This window comes from Psittacula echo, assembly GCF_963264785.1.
Source record: "Psittacula echo genome assembly, chromosome: Z".
Classification (NCBI taxonomy): Eukaryota; Metazoa; Chordata; class Aves; order Psittaciformes; family Psittacidae; genus Psittacula; species Psittacula echo.
The window spans coordinates 64,310,460-64,335,536 of NC_137742.1; positions in this window are offsets into that span (position 1 = coordinate 64,310,460).

Consider the following 25,077-nt stretch of genomic DNA (forward strand, 5'->3'; position numbering starts at 1 on the left):
GAAAAAATTTGGAACTATTCTTAAAAATTCTGTCGTACAGCTGAATAAGTTATATAGCTAACGTAAGGACAATATGTACAGGAGTAATATAGAAAATATAGCAATGAATAAAACCAACTGTAGATAAAATAGGGCTTACACAGTGATAGATGGTTGGTAGACACCTTCCCTGTTTTAGGTGTAGTAGACAAGTTATCTCTTGCAACTGCCCTTAGTCACCCAACACCTTTATTAACCAAATAAAGACCTTGATTATCATGTCCTTCCAGAAGACAGAATTATCATTCTACCTTTGGAACATTTTAACCACATATATAATTACTACCAACATCGTGTTATTTTCTTTCAAGGAAATACATGCTAACATCATGGAACACTCAAATAACTTCACAATGTAAAAGGAGATCAGAAAATCATAGGCTCAAGATTCTTCAGTCAAAGAGTGGTGTAGCGAAGGCCTTTTACACGCTACAAAGCTCATTGCCACTCAGGGCAATTCCTTCGCTCTGACAGAAGCTGGCCTGTGGCAGTGCTGCCACCAGCACCTCTCCCTTGTTTATCAGAAAGAGCCAAGTTTTGCTATGAAATATTCATATCTGGTAGATCTGACTGCTCTATCCTGTCAAGTGGATGACTGTCAGCCTTGAAGGCAGCTGTACATGTAAGTTAATCAGTCTTTTTATCAACAACAAATGCATCTCTCTAATGCAGCATCTTTTCTTTTACAATAATAAAAATAAACCTCTTTCACTTTTCAGTCCACATCACTAAATGTAGGAATTCAGATGAACTGGCTGCAGGAGATTTGTGCAGGACATATTTTTCCATCACTTCATATCAGAAAGGTAAGAGTGAAAGGACAAAAAAAGCTTACCATTAGGAGAGAAAGTAAAACTAGCTTGCAATTTTTTGGCTCTTCTTGTGATCCAATCTTACTAGCACAGCTTCTGTTGAATCAGATTGGCTGAGTCCTTGCTGGTAATGTTCCCCAGTGCAAGCAAAGTTACTGGCACAAAACATGTCCTTCAAAAGCAGATCTGAAACTCTTCTTGTAAGGATCAACTTTAAAAATTTATACTGAGAAATAATGATTGCTACTGGGGAAACAAAATAGAACAAAACAAAATGAGCTTTCAAGTAGTCAGTTCTTCCCGAGACAGCAATGATCCTATGTCAAAAAAGATATCTTTGCAAGAGAATGTGCTCATTAATTTCCTTTGAAATTGAAACCCCAAACTGAAATCCCTAGTTCTTGATGATTTTATGCCACATTAACTGTAAGGCAGTTTGAATTCTTACTGTAACATAACCTGTATAATTGTCATTGAGAAGCTGTATCTTGGCTGTGTGGATACCTGAAAATCATGCTGATTTCAGCATGTGTAAGACATAGGCGCTTCAACCCAATAGAACAAGGTCTTACCAGAAGCCTCTAGTCAATGGAAAAGTGCTTTAGGGCTGCAGCGTACAGGGAGACATTTCCCAGACAGGCACAGAGGAAGAATTATAGTACCACTTCAGTTTCATGTCATAGCCTTCATGTAAGCAGTTTCTGTCCAAAATTTAAGTAGCGAGCAGTGGTAAAAGCAAGTCAACCCTGAGGGGAAAAGGATTCTTTTCATATGGAAAAAGATCATTGCTATAAAGCAAAAGAAGTTGTGCTGCTATGCTGCCCTTGAACAGAAAGAATGTAAAACCAGTTGTTTTGAACTCTTTTATTAATTTTTTTGTTCATCTGTGGAGCCCTAAATATCTGTAGCTCCTTTTAGACATCTTTATGTTTTTATGGGTAAGATATCTGGATGGCATATAGCCACTTATCTATTTCTTTTTTCTTTTTTTTTTTTGCTTTTCTTCATTTATTTTGAACAACAAAGTTGTCCACCAGTTTTCATATGGCCTTAGAAGTTGTCCATTGATGCTTACAGAATCACTGGCTGCTTGCTAAAACTCACTTTGCCTTCTTTTTAGTTTTGTTTTTTTTTTTTTTCTTCTGACAAAACTATGGTTTTTCTAACTCCTAAATCTGTTAATAGAAATAAGTAGTTCTGTTAAAATTAAAAGATAAAAAACAAAGAGAGTTCAGAGGAGCCAAAGTGCTCCTGGAATGCAAGAAAGCATACTGAGCCAAAAGCTCAGCAGCAACTGTGAGGTGATGTCTGCTGCTCGAGCACTGGCATTTCATATTTTACTTTGGTACAATGAGCTGGTACTGTTCTACCCACAAGGTTGTATGATGGCACTTTTTCCATGCAGAAATAAAGTTCTTTTTTCATAGATGGGAAAGTTGGTAATCTGCAGGAAGGAGAATTGTGCAAAACCTGTAGATATACCTTTCTCACCCAGCACATCAATCATTTTACACATCTCTTCCCAATTCTGAATCTCAGATTTTTCTTTGCATATCCATCCACTGCTCAGTCTCACAATAGCACTGGCAGGTATATATGAGTCTCCTTTGTATTTGCACTTGATATCACCATCACTGTGTCTTTATCTACTGGATTTGAAATCACAATTAGAAATCAAGTATTGATTTCTAGCTCCACAGCTTGAGTGATAGCTTTAACCATTCAATCATCCTTAATAGCCAATTCTACACCTTTCTCTGCTCTCCTTCTCCATTGCTGACTGCAGTATAAACCACCATAAAATTGCTAGCACTTCTCTGTGGGTTTACACAGTAGTATTAATGTAATCTGAATTCCTTAATGCAATCTGCCACAATGAATCAAAAGCTGGAACTGGAAAAGAGTAGGGAAGGAAAGTAACTTTCAGTTGTCTCAAATATAATAAAGAGGGTGAAATAATTTCTAGTAGTTCTTAAAGTACTCAGAGGTAAAAGTTCCCAAAGAGGTAAGATGAATTTCTAAAATGCAGTTTACATACTAGTAACTGCCCCTGTTGCATCAAACAGAGCTTTTGCACATGCAAATAGATGCGTTAAGGCTTACAGCAGCATTGCAGTTCCTAGGAATGTGATACCTTATTCTGATATTTTCAAATATAAATCAGGACACACACTATAAGGATGCTTGTGGCAGAGTGGCCAGAAGACAGCCTGTGGAATGGCTATGTGCACAGCTGGGTGGCAAGCCTGGTAGGACAACTTGTGGAGGAGAGGTGCCCACAGTTTGCAGTCCTGAGGTAAGGACTTTCAGGCTGGGAGACAGGACAGGCAGCCAGTGGGGCTGGGTACTTGTCAGTCACTTGTGGAAGGAGCCCTGAGTTGGAGACAGTGTCACATCTCTCTTACAGACATCATTGCACCAACCTGCTGAGGTGCTAAGGCACCAATAGATTCATTCATGCTCAGTGACAAAAAACTGTGGGAGTTCTTGTATAGAAAAGCTGTATCAATTCTCCTAGCCAGAACAAGGGCTCTTTTTTACTTTTGATTCCCATGTACCTTCCCTCAGGAACAATGAGGTTGTATGCTGTCCTTATTTGGGTTTTAATAGAAATTTCCTCTTTCCTCCTATCTGCCAGATTTTTTAGTCTGATCTATACTGTAAAAAGAGTAAGGAAAAATATTTGAATTCAAGGGGAATTTAAGACAGAGAAGAATCTCATGGGAAGGAAATCTACAGATAGGACTCTGCAAATGTTGTATAGCACTACTCCTGAAATAGAGGATCTGTAATGCTGTACTACATATCTTCACCATCACCAGCAATGGAGCCAGAGTAGTTGAGATTTAATCTCACTGTTTCTATAGGATTGTGTGTGGGCATTACCCATCTTTAACAGTAACTCTGAAGACCTTAAACAGCCATTCATTTATTACAATGCACAATCTATTTCTTTTTCATTACAGCAAACAAGTTAACAACTGGTTCCTTACCCTGAAAGGATGCAGCCTGGCATTTCCTTAGCAATGCAACACAGATAAAGCCATGCCCAGCACACATCCAGGTGGACAATTAGAATAAAGAAATATTAGGGGGATATACAAAAGTTTTAAATGAAATTTTAAAGTATGTAAATGCCCTTTCTCTGTGCTAATATTCTCTTAAAGGACACTTCCTCATTTATGGAGATGCTGTTATAAAAACACTCTCAGTTGGTCAATTTATTTATAAATCCCGGAATCCGCTGTTATAAAAACACTCTCAGTTGGTCAATTTATTTATAAATCCCGGAATCCTCCTCTCTGCCTTCTTGGAGTCTTGGAGCTTATCAGGGACTGAAGATAAGCCTAATTTTTTTTCCTCTACAGATTCCTATGGAAATGCTCCTTATATATAAGCAGTCTTAACCTTAGTCTTTTCCAATGCCAGTGAATGTGAAGGAGCATTAATAAGTTCTGGATCAAATCTGGAGAGGCAGGGAGCAAAAGTTCCTTACAAGCGGAAAAGGGAGAATGAAAAAAGTCAATAGCATGTATACCAAGGAGTGACAGAGTCAAGAAAGTTACTCATTTGAGTTGTTAAACAAACAAGCAAATACACTCAATCCAACACCAGTATCTCACAATGCAAGCCTTTTCCAGGTTTGATGGTTGTGTTTGTTTGTTTTTAATCCAGTGATTAATGATGGCTGGCATCAGGAGAAGGTATCTTTAATGCAAAGCTGGAATAGTCCAGCTGTAACTCAGAGCAGGTAGAAATATAATGTACGGCTGCCTTTTCAAAAAGCATAATAGAAATTATTAACTGAGTTTTGTGACATATTAAGATGTAAAGTTTACATCCACTTTTACGCATTCTGCTTTCCTTTCACTTACTTCAGGGGATAATTTATATAAAAATGTTCAAGGTAAGACTTTTTGCATATTACCTCAATGTTAATTTATAGCTATAATAAGATACTGCTTACTACATTTACTATTTTTTTAATGAGTTTTGGTTACCCCACTTTCTGGCAAACTAGGACAAGCTCTGTAATTAGTATCATAAATATTTATAAAAGATTGCAGCAGACATAGTGTCATTTTGGAAGTTTGCATAAATGCTGCTTTATTCACTGTGTCTGGCTTTTCCGTGCAAATTATTTTTTAAAATAGTTGTTTCAAAAAAGCCCAGAACATTTCAATAGATTTCCAAAGACTGATTAAACTGGAAGTGACAGAAAGCAGTCAAATCAAATGTAAATGTATTCCCCTGTCAGAGTTTTCTTTTATTTCACAGAGGTGTCCAAAACAACAGAGACAATAGTCAGCAATAAACTGTTTATTGCAATTACTTATAGCCCTTCAGATCAGTAGTAAAATAGACAACGAACAAAGGAAGCATTCATTCTTTTTTTCATAACTCCATCTCATCTATTATGCTATTGAAGAAACTGGCTTATATAGACCATCTCCTATTCTGATGCATGGAATTAAAGTACCCTGGGAAAATTAAATTTTTTCAAAAGGTGCTTATTTTTTTCATAATAGAAAGTACGTCTTTGGAAATCTGGGCTGTGTAAGAGCAAAGTTACCCTATGGTATGGTTATTCAACAGAAGGAGCAGTTAGAATGTTGTAACATTTTGTGTATGGATCCCATCAATGAATTCCATACTAAAATAATTCCATTCACAAGTTAAGTTGAAAAGAAAAAAAAGAAAAAGAGTTTCTATTCTTGACTGCCAACTTAGGAAACTTGATCTGTGGATCTTTCTCTAACACTCATCTGCATTAGTGGGAGTAATCAACTGGTAACCATGTCCTTTAGCCAGGTACACCCTTCTTCTGTACAGGAGATAGGCTCGGAGGGAAATAGGCATGGCAATTCACCACAGGGAAAGTCTGGTACCCGGTAAGCACACGCACCCCAGGCTGACCTCTGTGTTGACATCACCACGATGGTCTCTTGCTTGCCCTTGTGCGGGGCCTGCTGATCAACACAAACACTCCTGCCTCCAGCCCTGTGTGCCTGCTGGTCCCCCACACTGCTTGCCTGGAGCAGAACAGCCCACCCACCCTCTGCTTCATTCCTCATCTTCTCCACTTTCTTCATGCTTTTAACACCAATCCCCAACTCCTGAGGCTCCACAAAGAGATATGGTTTACTTCCAGCAGTGGTGTTCTTCAGCACACATTTATGTCCCATGCCATAATCTCTGGGAAAAAAGAAAAGCAAACAAAAAGCCCTTAAATGCGAAAACAAACCAACAACCACACTTTGTGGTTGCTTTTATACTGCAGTAACACACTTTGCTTTGCACTGCAGTAATTGCAGAGCTACAGCCTCCAAATAGCCACACCCACAACCATACACACAAAGTGTGGTTGTTGGTGTGGCTGTTTGGAGGCTGTAGCTTTGCAATTACTGCAGTGCAAAGCACAGTTATTAGAGCACTTTGATTTAATTCAAACAGATAGGTTAGGACACTTATGGAAACTCTACGCATTCCTAAATGCCACCTTCCTATTTAGACTGTCTCTCAGAAGCATGTCAGACCTCATCCAAGGACTTGCATTAAGTTTTTTAATAGCCATACAGCATTTTATCCTGCAAATAACATAGGTAGACAATCCACAGTGCCCAAGACATTTCCAGGTAACTGAATGATTACATCAGCCTAACCCACAAATGTTTCAAATAATATTGTTAATGTTGCCAGTAGGGAAAAGCGTCAAATACTTTACTGAAACAGATTCAATGTTTTATGTGGGTTGTTAATACATGCATTTATCGAAGGGAAATCCAGTGATCCCTTTTAAATGAACTTGTCTTTTGTTTTCCTTCACAGAGTATTTTGAATGAACTCTTGTGCTCCCATACACAGCTGAACATAATCCAAGAGTATTTGACATGATGTGTTTGGGACAGCTGCAAAGTGTTTAACTGCAAAGCAAGTTTAGTTTAAAAAACTTTTAGCTCCTTTTCCCTTTCTTTTTCTTGCTTTATATGCAAAAAATACATAGTTTTATTGTGTCTTGACAACATGATAAACCCAAGATATGGAAATAGAATCATAGAATAGTTAGGGTTGGAAAGGACCTTAAGATCATCTGGTTCCAATCCCCCTGCCATGGGCAAGGATACCCCACACTAAACCATGTCACCCAAGGACTCATCCAACCTGGCCTCGAACACCACCAAGGATGGAGCATTCACAACCTCCCTGGGCAACCAGTGCCTCACCACCCTCTCAGTAAAGAATTTCTTCCTTATACCCAATCTAAACTTCCCCTGTTTAAGTTTTAAGCAGTTACCTCTTGTCCTACCACTACAGTCCCTGATGAATAGTCCATCCCCAGCATCCTTGTAGGCCCTCTTCAGATACTGGAAGGCTGCTATGAGGTTTCCACGCAGCCTTCTCTTCTCCAGGCTGAACAGCCCCAACTTTCTCAGCCTGTCTTCATACGGGAGGTGCTCCAGTCCCCTGATCATCCTTGTGGCCCTCCTCTGGACTTCTTCCAACAGTTCCATGTCCTTTTTATGTTGAGGACACCAGAACTGCACACAATGCTCCAAGTGAGGTCTCACGAGAGCAGAGTAGAAGGGCAGGATCACCTCCTTCAACCTGCTGGTCACGCTCCTTTTGATGCAGCCCAGGATACAGTTGGCTTTCTGGGCTGCGAGCGCACACTGCCGGCTCATGTTCATTTTTTCATTGACCAACACCCCCAAGTCCTTCTCTGCAGGGCTGCTCTGAATCTCTTCTCTGCCCAACCTGTAGCTGTGCCTGGGGTTGCTCCAACCCAGGTGTAGGACCTTGTACTTGGCATGGTTAAACTTCATCAGGTTGGCATCAGCCCACCTCACAAGTGTGTCGAGGTCCCTCTGGATGGCATCCCTTCCCTCTGGCGTATCAACTGAACCACACAGCTTGGTGTCATCGGCAAACTTGCTGAGGGTGCACTCAATCCCACTGTCCATGTCACCGACAAAGATGCTGAACAAGGCCAGCCTCAACACCGATCCCTGAGGGACACCACTCGTTACTGGTCTCCAGCTGGACATTGAGCCATTGACCACAACTCTTTGCGTGCGGCCATTCAGCCAGTTCATTATCCACTGAGTGGTCCACCTACCAAACTGATGTCTCTCCAGTTTAGAAACAAGGATGTCGTTTGGGACAGTGTCATAGAGTCCATTTTCCTAGAAGTAAAAATTTGTGGATTTTTTCACTTTCAGATTTTGATCCATGCAGCTCAAAGAAGTAATGTTCTGCATCAGAAAACAGGAAGGAATATTAATCAAATGTGAAAAGGTTGCTGGAAAAAGAACAGCCTCAGAAAATGTTTTTAAAGATCATTTGTCAAGCACACCATTCTTTCTCTGGTTTTTATGTCAATTTTCTGAAGAAATGGATAGTAAATTTCAGTTCCAAAGTACATTATGTTCATTTGTACTCTAGACCTGCTTAGCAGGTGAAGGCAAGTGACTTAATATATGCATTATAGAGACATCATCAGTACTGCAGGTATTGTTTTCTGATTGTTTGCTGTCATATACCAAAGGCTACTTCGATCCCAGCTGAGGAGGAGGATGATTCTTAGAGCAGGGTTTCTGATCCACATTATTTAATTGTTAGTTGGATATTATAAATAAGTGTCTGAGCAATTTGTGGCCTCAGAGGCTAACAACCACTTTGTCTGTGCACTACAGGCAGGGTTTTGGATTTTTTGATAATGACTGGTTTTATAAGACACCAGTCCAGACAGTGATACGTGGGAAAGGTTTATCCCGCAGGGACAGAAGGATGCTGGGACAGGAATTGGCAGGACTCGTTTGGAGAGCTTTAAACTAGATTTGAAGGGGGATGGGGTTGTAGCTGGGCTGGCACCAGTGGGGCAGCACTCTAGAATTGATGAAGACTGGGAGGCCTCCCATCCCCATAGGGTGAAATCGGTGAGCTCAGCTCACACCCTGAAATGCCTGTACACCAATGCACACAGCATGGGGAATAAGCAGGAGGAGTTAGAAACCTGTGCTCGGTCAGTAGATTATGAGCTGGTGGCAATTACAGAGACATTGGTGGGACAGCTCACATGACTGGAACGTGCTCATAGCTGGCTATGTCCTTTTCAGGAAAGACAGGCCAGCCAGGTGGGGTGGTGGGGTTGCTCTTTACATGAGAGAGCAACTACAATGTACTGAGTTCTGTCCTGGCACAGATGAGGAGCAGGTTGAGAGTCTGTGGGTGAGAATTAAGGGGCAGGCTGGCAGGGGTGATACTGTTGTGGGTATCTATGACAGGCCACCAGATCAGGGTGAGGAAGTTGATGAGGCCTCCTACAGGCAGCTGAGAGCGGCCTCACAGTCACAGGCCGTGGTCGTCGTGGGGGATTTTAACTTCCCTGATGTTTGCTGGAAAGACTACTCGGCAACCCAGCCACAGTCCAGGAGGTTCCTCCAGTGCATTGATGATAACTTTCTGATGCAAATGGTGGAGGAACCGACTAGGAGAGGAGAGCTGCTGGATCTCATCCTCACTAAGAAGGAGGGTCTAGTTGAAGCAGTAAAGGTTGAGGGCTGCCTTGGTTGTAGCAACCATGAAAGGGTGGAGTTTAGGATCTTGTGTGGCATGAACAGAATAGCAAGCAGAATTGCAACCCTGGACTTCAGCAGGGCAAACTTTGGCCTTTTCAAACAATTGTTGGGGGAAATCCCATGGGCAAGGCTGCTCGAAGGTAAAGGGGCCCAAGATAGTTGGTTGGCATTCAAGGACTGCTTCTACCAAGCTCAAGATCAAAGCATCCCAACACTTAGGAAGTCAAGGAAGGGAGCCAGGAGACCTGCGTGGTTAGACAAGGAACTGCTGGGTAAGCTCAAATGGAAGAGGAGAGTTTACAGGTAATGGAAGGAGGGGCTGACCACTTGGAAACAATATAAGGCTGTTGTCAGAGGATGTAGGGAGGCAACTAGGAAAGCTAAGGCCTCCTTAGAATTAAACCTGGCTAGAGGGGTCAAGGACAACAGAAAGAGTTTTTTCAAATATATGGCAGATAAAACCAACACCAGAGGCAATGTAGGCCCACTGATGAATGGGGTGGGTGCCCTGGTGACAGAAGATACAGAGAAGGCAGAGTTGCTGAATGCCTTCTTTGTCTCTGTCTACTCTGCTGGAGGCTGTCCTGAGGAGCTCAGTACCCCTGAGGACCCAGAGGAAGTTGGAAATTGGAGGAGTTTGCCTTAGTTGATGAGGACTGGGTTAGGGAGCAATTGAGCAATCTGGACATCCATAAATCCATGGGTCCAGATGGGATGCACCCCCAGGTACTGAGGAAGCTGGCTGAAGTCATTGCTGGACCACTCTCCATCATCTTTGCCAAGTCTTGGGAAATGGGAGAGGTGCCTGAGGACTGGAGGAAAGCAAATGTTGCCCCAATCTTCAAAAAGGGCAAGAAGGAGGACCCGGGTAACTATAGACCGGTCAGCCTCACCTCCATCCCTGGGAAAGTGATGGAACACCTTATCCTTGGTGCCATCTCAAGGCATATCGAGGATAAGAGGGTCATTAGGGGCAGTTAACATGGCTTCACCAAGGGGAAGTCATGCTTGACCAACCTCATAGCCTTTTATGAAGACATAACACGGTGGTTGGATTATGGCAGAGCGGTGGATGTGGTCTACCTTGACTTCAGTAAAGTGTTTGACACAGTCTCCCACAGCATCCTCACAGCTAAACTGAGGAAGTGTGGACTGGATGGTCAGGTGGTGAGGTGGACTGCGAACTGGCTGAAGGACAGAAGCCAGAGAGTTGCGGTCAATGGCGCAGAGTCCAGTTGGAGGCCGGTATCTAGTGGAGTGCCTCAAGGGTCAGTGCTGGGGCCAGTATTATTTAATATATTCATCAATGACCTGGATGAGAGAATTGAGTATACTATCAGCAAGTTTGCTGATGACACTAAGCTGGGTGGAGTGGCTGACACGCCAGAAGGCTGTGCTGCCATCCAGCGGGACCTGGACAGGCTGGAGAGTTGGGCTGTGAAAAATGTGCTGAAATATAACAAAGAAAAGTGTAGAGTCCTGCATCTGGGCAGGAACAACCCCAGGTTCCAGTACAGGTTGGAGAATAACCTATTAGAGAGCAGTGAAGGGGAAATGGACCTGGGGGTCCTGGTGGATAGGAGGATGACCATGAGCCAGCACTGTGCCCTTGTGGCCAGGAAGGCCAATGGCATCCTGGGGTGTATTAGAAGGGGGGTGGTCAGTAGGCCAAGAGAGGTTCTCCTTCCTCTCTACTCTGCCCTGGTGAGACCGCATCTGGAATATTGTGTCCAGTTCTGGGCCCCTCAGTTCAAGAAGGACAGGGACCTGCTGGAGAGAGTCCAGCGCAGGGCGACAAAGATGATTAAGGGAGTGGAGCATCTCCCTTATGAGGAAAGGCTGAGGGAGCTGGGTCTCTATAGTTTGGAGAAGAGGAGACTGAGGGGTGATCTCATTAATGTTTATAAATATATAAAGGGTGAGTGTCACGAGGATGGAACCAGGCTCTTCTCAGTGACAACCAATGGTAAGACAAGGGGTAGTGGGCTCAAACTGGAACACAAGAGGTTCCACTTAAATTTGAGAAGAAACTTCTTCTCAGTGAGGGTGATGGAACACTGGAACAGGCTGCCCAGGGGGGTTGTGGAGTCTCCTTCTCTGGAGACATTCAAAACCCGCCTGGACGCCTTCCTGTGTAACCTCATCTAGGTGTTCCTGCTCTGGCAGGGGGATTGGACTAGATGATCTTTTGAGGTCCCTTCCAATTCCTAATATTCTGTGATTCTGTGATGTCACTTCAGGACTCCCATGTGGGTGCTATCCCTTGAACCCACCAGCATGAGCCACCCCCAATGCACACTCCTGGGCACCACTTCTCAGACAACAATAGCCAAAGAGAGTTTTCAAGCTGCAGGATGAGTGTGAAAGTGCTATTTGCTAAAAAGAAGAATTGGTCTTGCACTCCCACTAGAGACAAGAATTGGGCAGACATGGGTGGTAAGCCATGTGTTTATACCTCAAGGTGGGTTTAGTTAACAAGAGAAGTAACATGTTTGCAGTTTTACAGAAACAGAATCATAAATTAAAATTAGTGACACATACTTAAGCAAAGCAAAATATAGGGCAAACAAAGCATCACTGCATCCACAGTATTTTAAACTGATAAGACACCTCACTGTTATCCAGCAGAACAGGGGTATCTCTGACCTCTGCCAAGAGAACAAATGAAAGCTTCCCAATGGTGAGATTCCTGTGTACAACAGCCCCATTTCTACTTTTTTGTCTCAAACAGGAATATCTTCCAAGACACATAATTGCCAGGCCTTTGATGAGTTACTAATTTGCTGCCAGAGGAACTTATTCTTTTTCTTCTTCTCGCCCCTCACTATAAAAGGCATTTCTGAAACAAGTCATTGAGCATTTACTACTGAAAATGAGCAAAGGTCATGCACTGAATCCAGAAAAAAAAAATTCTAATATTCAGTATCACATCTTGACAAATCTGCTTTCCTTTTGTGCACCTATAAACTTTGTAAGCTGATTGGGAATCTTTGATAATAATTATTTCCCTCATGTGTACTTGTTAATTATCTATGGTCTTATAGAATTAATGACCTAAGAAAAGGAGCTTGTAGGGTCAGTTTTATATTATTTGGAAAGGTATCAGTATGGTAAAAATTAAACCTGGACAAATATTTTCTATGTTTGTGTCAGGTGACAATTCCTGAAAACTTAGATTTTGTCTAAGTTCTAAGATTTTTCTTAACTTTCCTATGTGGAATTATGATTGTTAAAAGATACATCAAATTATCCACCAAAATAATTGAAATATCTAAATTAGTCTTACAAAATTAATTGTGGGTGATCACTATTCTGAGTCCGACTTAGGTCTGACTTAGAAAGAAGCGTAGCGTATACTTTTGTTTGACTGCATGGCCATAATTCTTCCCATCAAATTCTTGTATAAATGTTTACAAATTAACTTGTATTTGATTTTTAACTAGCAATCCACAAAATCTGCTTGTAGTTTACTGATTCAGTAAATCAAAATTGTTCCTCAAGTAAAAGGAAAAATATGGGAAAAAGAGATGTTACTAACTGATAGCTACGAATAAGTATTTTGCAACTTTTAGTCATTTTTCCCAAAACATCTAGAAAATGAAAGGAATTTTCAAAGTAGAGAAGAAATTCTCAAAAAAATCCACTTCATATTTTTTTTTACCTGGCGTAAATTAAGTGCAATTCTGACTTTATTCATACACAGTTCTTTGTAACCTTTTTTTGGCAAATTATATTTGTCAGTGGAAATATTGTGTTTTACCACACCATCATTGTTTAGACATCAGTCTATTGACCTTTGTAAACACATATCCTTGCTTTGAAAGCACCCATACCTTTACCAAGACCTCTTTCCTTCGAATGAGTCTTATTTAACTTTACTAAGGTTATCAGAGTATTTACTAGGTTTATTTGGCACCTGTAAATCATATGCTCAAACCTTTTCTGGACTGGGGTTTTATTTGCAAAGTAATACCCTTCTGTTATACAGCCTGTTCACTAAGGTGTGGAATGTGGAATTCAGCCCAGCTCTCATCTTCCTTGTCCTCCTTTGGTATCCCTACCATCCATGGCTGTGTATCTTCCACCAGACAACAACTTGGGGAAAGCACTCAATGTGTACCTTGAACTCTGCTGTACCCCTGTTGGCAGCTCAGCCAAGTCCCTGCTTGGGCTATCTAGACATTGGATCAATTGCACATGGAGTGATGTCAGGGTGTGTTCTCAAGTTACATACCATAATTAATGACACTCAGAGAGGTTTTAATGACTTTTCTATTCACCAGCTGCAATATAACTTGTCTTGGTGGCAGTCAGTAGCACCTACAGTCACTTACTTTTCTACACTTTTTTGTCTTGGATTTTATATTTTTGACATGTGTCAACAGGTTTAAGTGGAGGTGATGCCTATGATTTCGGCACTGCCACAGAACAAGACAGAAAGAGCAACCCCTTGGCAGGACCAGGTGAGCCATTTAGAGGAATTCTTCCTTGTTAATTCATATGTTTCTCAGACAGATACAATGCCAACTTGTTTCTGTTATCCCAGACCAAGACTGACATAGCAAGAGTATATACATAGTCTGCATTGCTATGCCTAATTGGATAAATAGGTTTATCTGTAATATTGAGGTGCTTAATCTGATCTTTGTAGATGTTCTCTGATATCCAGCATTTAGCTGATGTGAGTTAAATTTCAATTACAAGATAACAGACTTGGTCAATATATAAGAGAGTGACCCCTTCTCTGCAGGACCCCACACCCTTCCTGTTTCAAGGCAAGCATACTGCCAAATTTAATTAGACAAGTTGGCAGGCTGAGAGGACCTATCCACATCCTTCCCTGGGGCTCTGTACCCAGAAGGGCTTGGGGGGAGGGGGAGGGAACGTCTCCTTCCAAATATCGTATTTCTTCTGTTTAACTCCCAATTCCGTAAAACATATCTACAGGCTCCCATGTGTTTTGCCAAAGACACATCTGTGTAGTACTTCTTTGTTATTCCACCAGTTTTTTTTGTCTGTCTACTTACAAGGATTAGTTTTACACTGAATGGTTTGGGCTGTTTCCAGATTGTGGTAAGCACGACATGTCCAGTTACAATGGCTTAATGCAAGCCATTTATTAAACTGTCAAAATTGGCTAAGCATCAAATGCTGACTCATATGCTGGATATTTTATCAAGGTGTTTATGAGCTCATGATGTTAAGAAAAGAGAGAAAAAGGGATGTTTGAGAATGTGAATATGGTAAAAGGTGCAGGTAAGTAGATAATTAATTTCAAGTTAGCAACACAGGCCAGACTTCAGTCACTAGCAAAAGATCACATAGAACACTGTAAACAGCCACACTAGGCAAATTGAGAGAAGACTCACTGAAAAAGTCTGCAGTTTTGTAAATGTTTGCTGGGGGCAAGATCACTTTGTTTTATGGGTAGTCAAGGACCTGAATTGCAACTTTCAGATTTAAAACTATCTTCTTATAATGAAGAATAGCTCTCACTTCCAAACCTTGAATTTCAGAACCTTAATCTTCAGAAACTTTTCTGAATGAAGAATAAAGGCACTGTTAGGTAAGCTAGAAAACCATTTTTTGGTGGTTTTTTTTTAAAAAAAACATTCTGATAAGCAGGTATCTCAATGAAGTAATATATTGCTGCTGTAAGTGCATTTGTAATCAGCTTCTAATTGCTTTTCAAAGACATTGATTGAATTGTGTTTCTTTTTAATTTGCATCTCATGCAAACTTAGGTCTTCACCTTTCTTCTCTTCATAAAACTGTAAACACATTGATGTCTGAAAAAAAGCCATAGGAGGAAGCTTAAACGTCAGATGAAGCAGAAGGTCTTTTAATCTACTGCCAATTTTCCTCCCCTTCTGTAGCTAAACCGTGACATCCATTTTCTCATATGAGTGAAAGATGTATACATTTAGGCTACTTAAACTATATTTAGATTAAAAAAAAGGGCAAATGCATTTACTGAAAAACTAGTGTGAGCAAAAGTTTGTAGCCATATTAGAAAAGTAAAATATCATGATGGAGACCAAATCCTTTTCTCAGGACAACTCCCTAATTGTTGGTGTTAAGTACTGAAGAAACAACTGAATATAAAAAAAGTACGGGCTACCCTGGAGCTGCTAGATATATACTATAAAAACTCTACAGGAAGATGACGGGAACTTAGGTGCAAGTTTTTAAGAGAGAGGGGATAATGAAACAATCTTGCTTTCATTATACCAATTTGCTTTTCAGTAACTTAGACAGTATAATAACGACTCACAGAAGAAACAAATACAGCAAAATCCTATCATCTTCCGAATGGAGACCAAGGAAAAATGCCAAGCAGACATTGCTTCTGAAGCACATGAAGTGTCAGAAGAGTTGAAGATAAATAATACACAAACAAATCCAAAGTATCACTATAATACTTGGCTCTGCAACTTCTGCAGGAAAACTGTAAACATGAGGTTTTTTTCTATATTATTTTTGCAGGATGGTTGAACTAGAGAAGTCCAAGCAAGCTATTATGTATTAAGTGATCCTGTACATCTGTTGGGATAGTTTCTCTAAATAGCAGATGTCGTACATAAACATTAATAGAGACTGCAACAGACAACAGAGATGGAAAAATAATGTTAAATTCTGGATTCAGTCCAGTGTACTTCAAGAATAACTACACGGAATGAAATATATCAATGCTGGTGTGAAATCGTAACAAGACAAACTTATTCCACAAACTTATGTATAAATATAGTTCAAGCCATATTTTTAAGGAAGGATATACTCTTCTCCTCTGCCCTTGAGACCTTCTTCTTGTCAGCCAGGTGTAAAGCTGACATACAGATGGGCCCTTTAGCAAAACCACTCAATACTCAAAGTAAGTTTGCACAAAGTTTTTTCGGTAAATTAGAATGAAAGCCACAGAAGTGGTACCAATACTCTCACAATGAATTCGTCATTAACAGGAAAATGTGGATCTCTCAGTGCAAAGAAGAATGTTTACCACTGTGGTTGCCATTACTGAAAACTCTATAGGAAGCCTATAACAGTAAATACTTCTCCCAGTATTTCCAGGGATGCATTGTAATAGCCTAATATTGTTCTATTAAGACACACCATTCTAAGTGCTTTCCCAGCTCAGTTGAAATATATAATTTATTCTGAAGTTAACAAAGTTACAGTTTTGTGCTGGGTTATTTGGTTGTTAAGTGCTTCATTACTTCTGTAGAAAGTAAAGAAACTTCTCTAAATCTAGAAGTTAAAGTTTCCGTGTGTTTCCTGTGTCAAGAACTTTGTTTTCTGGAATATTTCATAGAGATTAAACTTGTTCTGTCCAAATGCTTTCTGTATTATATATTCCTGCTCTCTGCTTCTGCCTTTTGCATTAACAGGATGCTTGAAAGCTTTGTAAGTGTTAAAATGTTTGCAATATCACATTTCAAATTATAACTGTGGAAACTGTTGTATCTTGAAGCATAATGTGAGCTTTGCAAAAAATAATGAAAATAAATTTTTTAAAAAGTATCTACTGTCCTTTCAGGCCTTCAATTAAATAATAGATTTTCCCTTTTAGTCCCAGATGGGAAACATTATGAAATTCAGTACTTTAACTTCCCTTTCTTGATTATTCTTTGCTTTCCTTGGCCTGTTTTTCAGTGGGTGGTATAGGAATGCAAAACTTCCCAGTGCCTCTTTGCTACTGCAATATCATGTACAGTCTAATGGAACCTGATTAGTCATGCTTTTTCATTCAGTTACAAAGTAACCACCACGGGTGACAGTAGACCATAGGTGCCAGAAACCTGCCCACATTAGCTCTAGCTTTGTCAGCAGTCCTCACGGTGTTTAAGTACAGACATTCCCATTAGATTGCTCCTGGCAGATCCTTTCCCTGACAGCTCAGAGAACCCTGAAATGTTGTCACCATTAAAGTAACTGGTGAGTGATCTGCATTGCTCTACACACTCTGGAATGTGCTTTGGACAGGAGACACAGGCTCTGGACACAAAATGGCTGAACAAACTTCCTCTCCTCTTAGATTGTCAGAGGGGTTAAAACTTATGCTCTCATATTCTGGTATCTTCCATTTCTGGGTGATGACGGATGAAATACTTGTGAGTTTCTAGACCACATTGCTGAAAAAAAGAATGGCATAGCCAAGACAGCTTTTCGTCCCCAGTTGCTGAAGAAGCAGCTAATCAGCAGTGGTTTCAAGAACAAATAAGGGTAAATGAGCACCATGAGTAAATAAATGGTCATTTAATAGAATATAAAATCATAGAGTGATTTGGGTTGAAAGGGACATTTGAAGACCTTCTAGTTCAACACCTCTGGCATGGGCAGAGATGTCTTTCATGAGATCAGGTTGCTCAAACCCCATCCAGCCTGGCCTTGAACACTGCCAGGGATGTGGCACCCACAGCTTCTCTGGGCAACCTGTGTCAGTGTCTCATCACTCTCATCATAAAAAAAAAAAATCTTTGTCCTAGCTAATGTAAGTCCCCCATATTTTATTTTAAAACCACTAGCCTTTGTCCTATCACTGCAGGACATCATAAAATGTCCTTTTCCATCTTTTTTATAAGCCTCCTTTAAGCATTGAAAAGCCATAATAAAATGTCCTCTGCATATTCTCTGCTGCAGGCTTAACAACCTCAGTTGTCTCAGCCTTTTTTTCTTTCTTTCATGGGAGAGTGTCCTGGGTTCAGCAGTAGCAGTCATTTTTCTCCTTCTTAGTAGTTGGTGCAGTGCTGTGTTTTTGACTCCCAGCCTGAGAACAGGTCTGATAACACCGATGTTTTTAGTTGTTGCTCAGTAATGTTTAGTCCGACCAAGGACTTTGTGAGTCTCATGCTCTGCCAGGGAGGAGGGGAAGCCAGGAGGAAGCAGAGACAGGACACCTGACCTAAACTAACCAAAGAGGTATTCCATACCACAGCACGTCTTGCCTACTACATAAACTGGGGGCAGTTACCTGGAAGGGTTATATCACTGCTCGGGTTGGGCTGGGTATTGGTAGGCAGGTGGTGAGGTGTTGTATTCTCTTCCCTTGTTATTTCCCTTATCATTATTATTATTGGTGGTAGCAGTAGTGGTTTGTGTTATACCTTAGTTACTGGACTGTTCTTATCTCAACCTGTGGGAGTTGCATTCTTTCAATTCTCCCTGCCATCCCTCCAGGAGCGGGGGGGGGAGGAAGGGCGGGGGGGGAGGAAGGGGTGGGGGGTGAGTGAACGGCTGCATGGTTCTGAGTTACCAGCTGGGCTTAAACTACGACAGAGAGGTATTCCTAACTCTCCTATTGTTTGGTAGGATGATTACATAGAAGACAGTACTCATGAAAGCTGTACAGCCACTCCTTTTTTGTCATACAAGAACACAAACTACAGCAGAAGCCTGTCTTTTGGATGTATAATCAGCAGCTGTGGCTTGCATTACCCTCCTTCCGCTGAAGGTGTTCCTGGAGGCGCTTCCATCCATGTCTGCACACAGTTGCCACCTTTGCCAAGGACATCTGGGTCACCCTTATTCCTCTGTGAATTTACTGTTGTAAGTATGCTTGGGAATGCTTAGTTCTATGCACTTCACAGAAAAACAGAAAGTCTCTCATAAAGGTACCGTTCTTTGTATGCTACTATGGAGGACGTGCAATGAATTCAAAAGTGCAATCTGAACTGTAACTCACATATAATTTAGAGACTAGGCTGTTAAGGGAAGTCATATCAAATCTGATATTTTTATTCCTATTTTCCCATGATATTCCAAGCTATCCGTATTTAAACCACTGTGTTTCTTTCATTTGCTGTACAAAATTTTGCATTGTCCGGGACACTGTGCTTTGTGATTAATAGCGAAAAAATATTCAAAGGTGACAGGCATACTAAGGATGAAAAATTGTGTAATTTAAAAGTGGACTAGATATTTAGATGGATAAGAGGTGTACGTAGAGCTATAACAAGGACTAAAAGCCATCAAACAAAGTTTTCATGAACTGCTTGGCTGTTCATGTTTCAAGGTAGGTTGATAGTACTTTGTTGAAGACATCCAATAATAAATACCTAGTAATTTATTTTATTATCAAGTGACACATTTTAACAAATAATAAAAAAAACATCTTTTCAAGGGTTTTTCTGCCCCAAGCCCTTGATCTGAGGGCAGCTGGAAAAAAGCAGTCTCTCACAGGGATGTTTTTTGGGGGAAGAAAAGGAGATTGAAACACTGTAGCCTGATCTACCAGAGGCACTGCTTCTTCAGGTGGGGCTGACTGAGGCACCATAAACTAATCCCTGTGAGTCAGTTATGAGAATGCATTTAAACATGTCAGAGGAGTCAATTACCTTCATTCTGGAGAACTGAAACCTGTCTCTCCAGATGACAGCTCAGTTATTTGGCACTCTCATCTGGCAGTCACTGGCTGCTGTCGAGATTCTGCTCATTTATTATTGAACAGAGAAAGAGAAGACTTCTGCTAAGCTTCTGGGAACATATCACAGGCTGCGTTATACATACAGACGTGCATGCATATGGCAGCACTAAAAATTTGCACTTGTAAAATAAACACTAGTACAACAGTCAACATATGTACACTCTAGGTGTGTGTGTGAGGGTTATTAAAAAAACCCAAACCAGCAAGTTGCCTAACTTGAAGAAACAAAACTAAAAATTAGCAAGAAAATTTTGCAATACTACCGGTAATTATCCAAAAAAGTTATGAAAATGCAACCTGTTAGAAGCTAGTAGGAAAAAGACACTGTAGAGAGGAAGGTCAAGGCAAGCAATTGTTAATCTAAGAATTTAATTTTTCACAGCTAAGTTTTAAATTTTAACAACAAATATTTTACTGTATTTAAATTCAAATAAAATTATATTAATGAACTTTGAAGAAATTTGCAGTTGCAGAGCCAAGACCAAGAAATATTAAAAATAACCTTTATTTTTTTAACTCTTGCTTCTTAGCAGAATGTCAGAGAGTAGTGCAAGGTGTCTATTCCTCTCTGTTTTAAAGCTTTTTATGTTTTCAAGGATGAATAGACAACCTATGCACGGACAAATTAAAACTTTGCATGAGAAATTCTGATTTTCATAATTAGTTCAATATAAACTGTACATAATTCTCATTATAGTATGGCTTGATTTGAAAGAAAGATCTTATTTGAGATGGTACACTTAAGCAAATATATAAATTGAAGTGAGACTTCAGTACACTCTGATCTCCAGAAGCCATAAGTATGTTTCTGTACTCTCCCAATTGAGGTGATTTCTGCATGGTGATTTCCCTCCTCCCTTTCCTTAATTCTGCCTGATATTTATCCCTACAATTTTGGTATTGTTGATTATGCTCATTCCAGTAGACGAAACAGACCAGAGGAGACTCGGGTCTAGCATCACTCTAGTGATCACTAATATCTCTGCATACTTAAGCTTTTTCTTTCTAGAAAATTAGGCTGCCTACATTCAACCACCCATTAAGACCAGCCTCTACCCTAGGCTATCTCTCAAATCATGCAGGGGCTCAGCAAGTACTAGACAGCTAGAAGATAATCACAAAGGGAAATGTTCAAGTGGTTAAATACCAAGTCCTAATCCTATAAATTATACTGTGCTATGCCCAGGACAGAGGCAACATCCAGTCTTAGATTGGATATGAGGAAGAAGTTCTCTACTGTAAGGGTGGTGAGGCACTGGAATGGGTTGCCCAGGGAAGTTGTGAATGCTCCATCCCCGGCGGTGTTCAAGGCCAGGTTGGACAGAGCCTTGGGTGACATGGTTTAGTGTGAGGTGTCCCTGCCCATGGCAGGGGGGTTGGAACTAGACAATCTTCAGGTCCTTTCCAACCCTAACTATTCTATGATTCTATAACATGAAGTCCTACCTTAGTGACCTATTAGAAAATTAATGCTGCTAAACTAATCAGCCTCAGAGCTCCCCAGTTCCCTCTACATTGACAAATGCTTAACAGTAATGACAATATGCTGAATGATAAATGTTATTGATTGAAAAGATAGCTTGCATTCACGTGGAAGCAAAAAAGGCTATCTTTCTCCAGAAAGAATTCGTGTTTGGATTGCTAGCAAGAAAACAGAATTTCAATGTATTTGTATATGTTTTCTCCCTGTACTTTTTACTCATACCTATTTATCCTGTCTCCATGCATTGCCAGTAAAATGCTGTCCCCAGAGAGAAAGAATGTCACTGAAGGAAGCTGGGCTGCATGCAGAAAGAGTCATCAATAGTGCATTGCCTGCTGGGACAAGCAAATTCCACCCAGACTATTCCTTTATTTTTTCCAGTATTTATGGATGAATGCAAGCTAACTTTTAAAAAGTCTTTAGTCTGCATGACACAGCCTTAAAAACACTGCTTCCTATCTCATAACAACTCTTGAATACAAATCCAGAAACCCAACTTACCTGTAAAGCTAAATTAATAAGTCTGAAAAAAAGTTGACAACTGCCTCTTTTCTGACAAAAATAAGTGCTCAGCACTCCACCCCCACACTGAGAAATGAGAATAAAATGCTATTTTTGGGCAGCAGTTTCCAAGGTTGTTTAATATTCAGTGAGGATCTTCTTAAAGTTAGCTCACATTTTAAGAATTTCACAGCACATCTGTGCATCACTGCATGTTTTAAGGGTTTTCTTGGACACCATAACAGTTCTTTCCTAAAGACTCTTATTTGAGGAATTAAATTCAAGGCATTAATTCCTTCTCAAACAATCTCCAAAGGTGCATTTTTAATTAAAATAGATTGCAACTTAGCCAACTGTTTTACATTATACATTGACATGATGTATGTTTGCCAAGAACTGCTACTGAGAATGGTGTTCCCAAATAAGACACTTTAAAGTTTAAGCCCCCTTGTTTTCCTTCAACTTTTCGTTGAGATCATATTATTTAGTGTTATGAAATATAGCACTTTCATATTGAAAGTGCCTTTTTAAAAGCACTTAGAATTGTCAGTATGTTGTTTTGTTGTGACAATTAAACCGATGGTAAATCTCTCAGTGCCTTCCAAAATAAAATGTTTAAACGAACAATGGAGATACCAACTCTCATTTTTTGTTGAAATAAGGTATTTCTAGATCATACAAAATCACATCTGAGCCTACCCTGTTTCTAATAATAGTTCTGTGGCAAAGTAATAGAAATAGCACACAAACAAAATTGTTCCCCCACCAATTATCATGGCAAATTTCAGCTCAGAAGGAGTTTGATTTATAAACCTTTGGAAAAGTGATATAAATATATAATTGAAATGTGACAGACTCCTAATTATGGAGGCAACCATATCAGTCAAGTATTTTCAATGCAATTGCACATATAACTAATTTTGACAAAGCAATGGTGTTATGAATAAATGTTGCTGACAATTCATATCCAGCTTACAGTGAATTCAAGATATTCTGAGATTTTTCCTGTCTGTGCCCTTGTTAGGGTTCAACAAGATGATGTAATGAAGAATGGCAGTTGTAACTAAGATCTTTCCTCATTAAGGCAATCCTCTCCATCATCAGAATCATGGAGCGTCTATTCATGTAGACTGCTGTTTAATAAGACAACCTTATAATAAAAATAAAACTTGGTTCATGTCTTCCAAGGGCAAAGGCTTTCTTTCCCTGTGAAAGTCAAGACAATCTTAAAGCAATGAGCTCAATATACACCTAAAAAATAATGTAGTTACAGTAACTCAGGTAGTGTTGCTGTGATAATGTAGGCAGTGTGGAACATTTCTCAGAAAATAGACATATTTCAAATAAGCACACAAATCCATCCAACCTGACCGGCTGTACTTTCACTTAAAAAGCTCTTAATAAATCTTTGTGTAACCTAGCAGCACATTCCAGCCTGATGGTAACTATTTTCTTAGATGATGGATTCTGAGACTTGTATGAACATAGAGAAGCCAAAAGCACTTGAATAAAGTAGGGGAACAGGAGCACAACATGGCTGTACAGGCTCTGGCAATGGTCACACGCTAAGCATGGGAACTAGTGGGTCTCTCTCCTACATGGGCACTCAGTGCTTTCATAGCAATATGACTACTCAGAGCTACCAGATGACACTTGGCATCCCAGCTCTGTACATCTTGCTGTGATTGAGAGTGCTACATCATCTGTTCTAACATGTATAGCTACATTAAAATGTTACTTATAATTATAGAATCATAGAATAGTTAGGGTTGGAAAGGACCTTAAGATCATCTAGTTCCAAGCCCCCTGCCTTGGGCAGAGACAACTCACTCTAAACCATGTCACCCAAGGCCTCATCCAACCTGGCCTTGAACACCGCCAAGGATGGAGCATTCACAACCTCCCTGGGCAACCCATTCCAGTGCCTCACCATCCTCTCAGTAAAGAATTTCTTCCTTATATCCAATCTAAACTTCCCCTGTTTAAGTTTTAACCCTTTACCCCTTGTCCTACCACTACAGTCCCTGATGAAGAGTCCATCCCCAGCATCCTTGTAGGCCCTCTTCAGATACTGGAAGGCTGCTATGAGGTCTCCACACAGCCTTCTCTTCTCCAGGCTGAACTGTCCCAACTTTCTCAGCCTGTCTTCATACGGGAGGTGCTCCAGTCCCCTGATCATCCTCGTGGCCCTCCTCTGGACTTCTTCCAACAGTTCCATGTCCTTTTGATGTTGAGGACACCAGAACTGCACACAATACTCCAAGTGAGGTCTCACGAGAGCAGAGTAGAAGGGCAGGATCACCTCCTTCAACCTGCTGGTCACGCTTCTCTTGATGCAGCCCAGGATACAGTTGGCTTTCTGGGCTGTGAACGCACACTGCTGGCTCATGTTCATTTTTTCCATCAACCAACACCCCCAAGTCCTTCTCTGCAGGGTTGCTCTGAATCTCTTCTCTGCCCAACCTGTAGCTGTGCCTGGGAAAATACAACTATTTCCTTATGTCACTTGAGCACAGGCCTACCTGGCCGCAAATCCATAAACAGATTGCTGAAGGTTCTTATTCTCGGGCTTTCTAGCTGTGGGAGACATTTTGTTCTCCAATACAGAGGCTAACCACTCTGCTCCATTTAGATCAACTGCAGGGAGGGAATCTGAAGCCATTGTGAAGTTAGAACAAGTGCAGATACCCAGCCTCCAGGCTCCCACTAGGAAGATAACGTAGAAATGGATGTGATTCTGATTTCTCTTTCTTGGTGCACCTGGCCCCAGCAGAACAATGCAACTGATCTTGGAACTGATATCCTTCTTCCCAAGTTCACCCTACAAATAGCAGGGGCAGGACACAAAGCCATGGTACCAATTCAACATATGCGCTAGGAAGTGAAGAAAGAGGAAGTCTTAGGTCAGGTGTGAGTCTGTTGTGGATGACTTGGAAATTTTACAGGGCAAATAATACACAGTAAGGTCACAGATGACTTGAGCCACAGTATAAGTGGGCAAGCAGGATGGATGCTATCAGTTTAAACACAGAGGTGGGTCGCATTCAGAGTGAAATTAAGTTAGGGCTGCTTGGCTGTCTGAAATGCTGCAGATAGAAATGCTAGCACTCTGCAAGTGTATTTGTACATCTATTCAATGTGTTTGGTATCTCCTTCGTCTCCAAATTTAGCTAACATTTTACCACTGGCTTGAATAGCTGTAGCATCTCATTGTTGACGTGTAGCTAGATTTATGCCAAAATA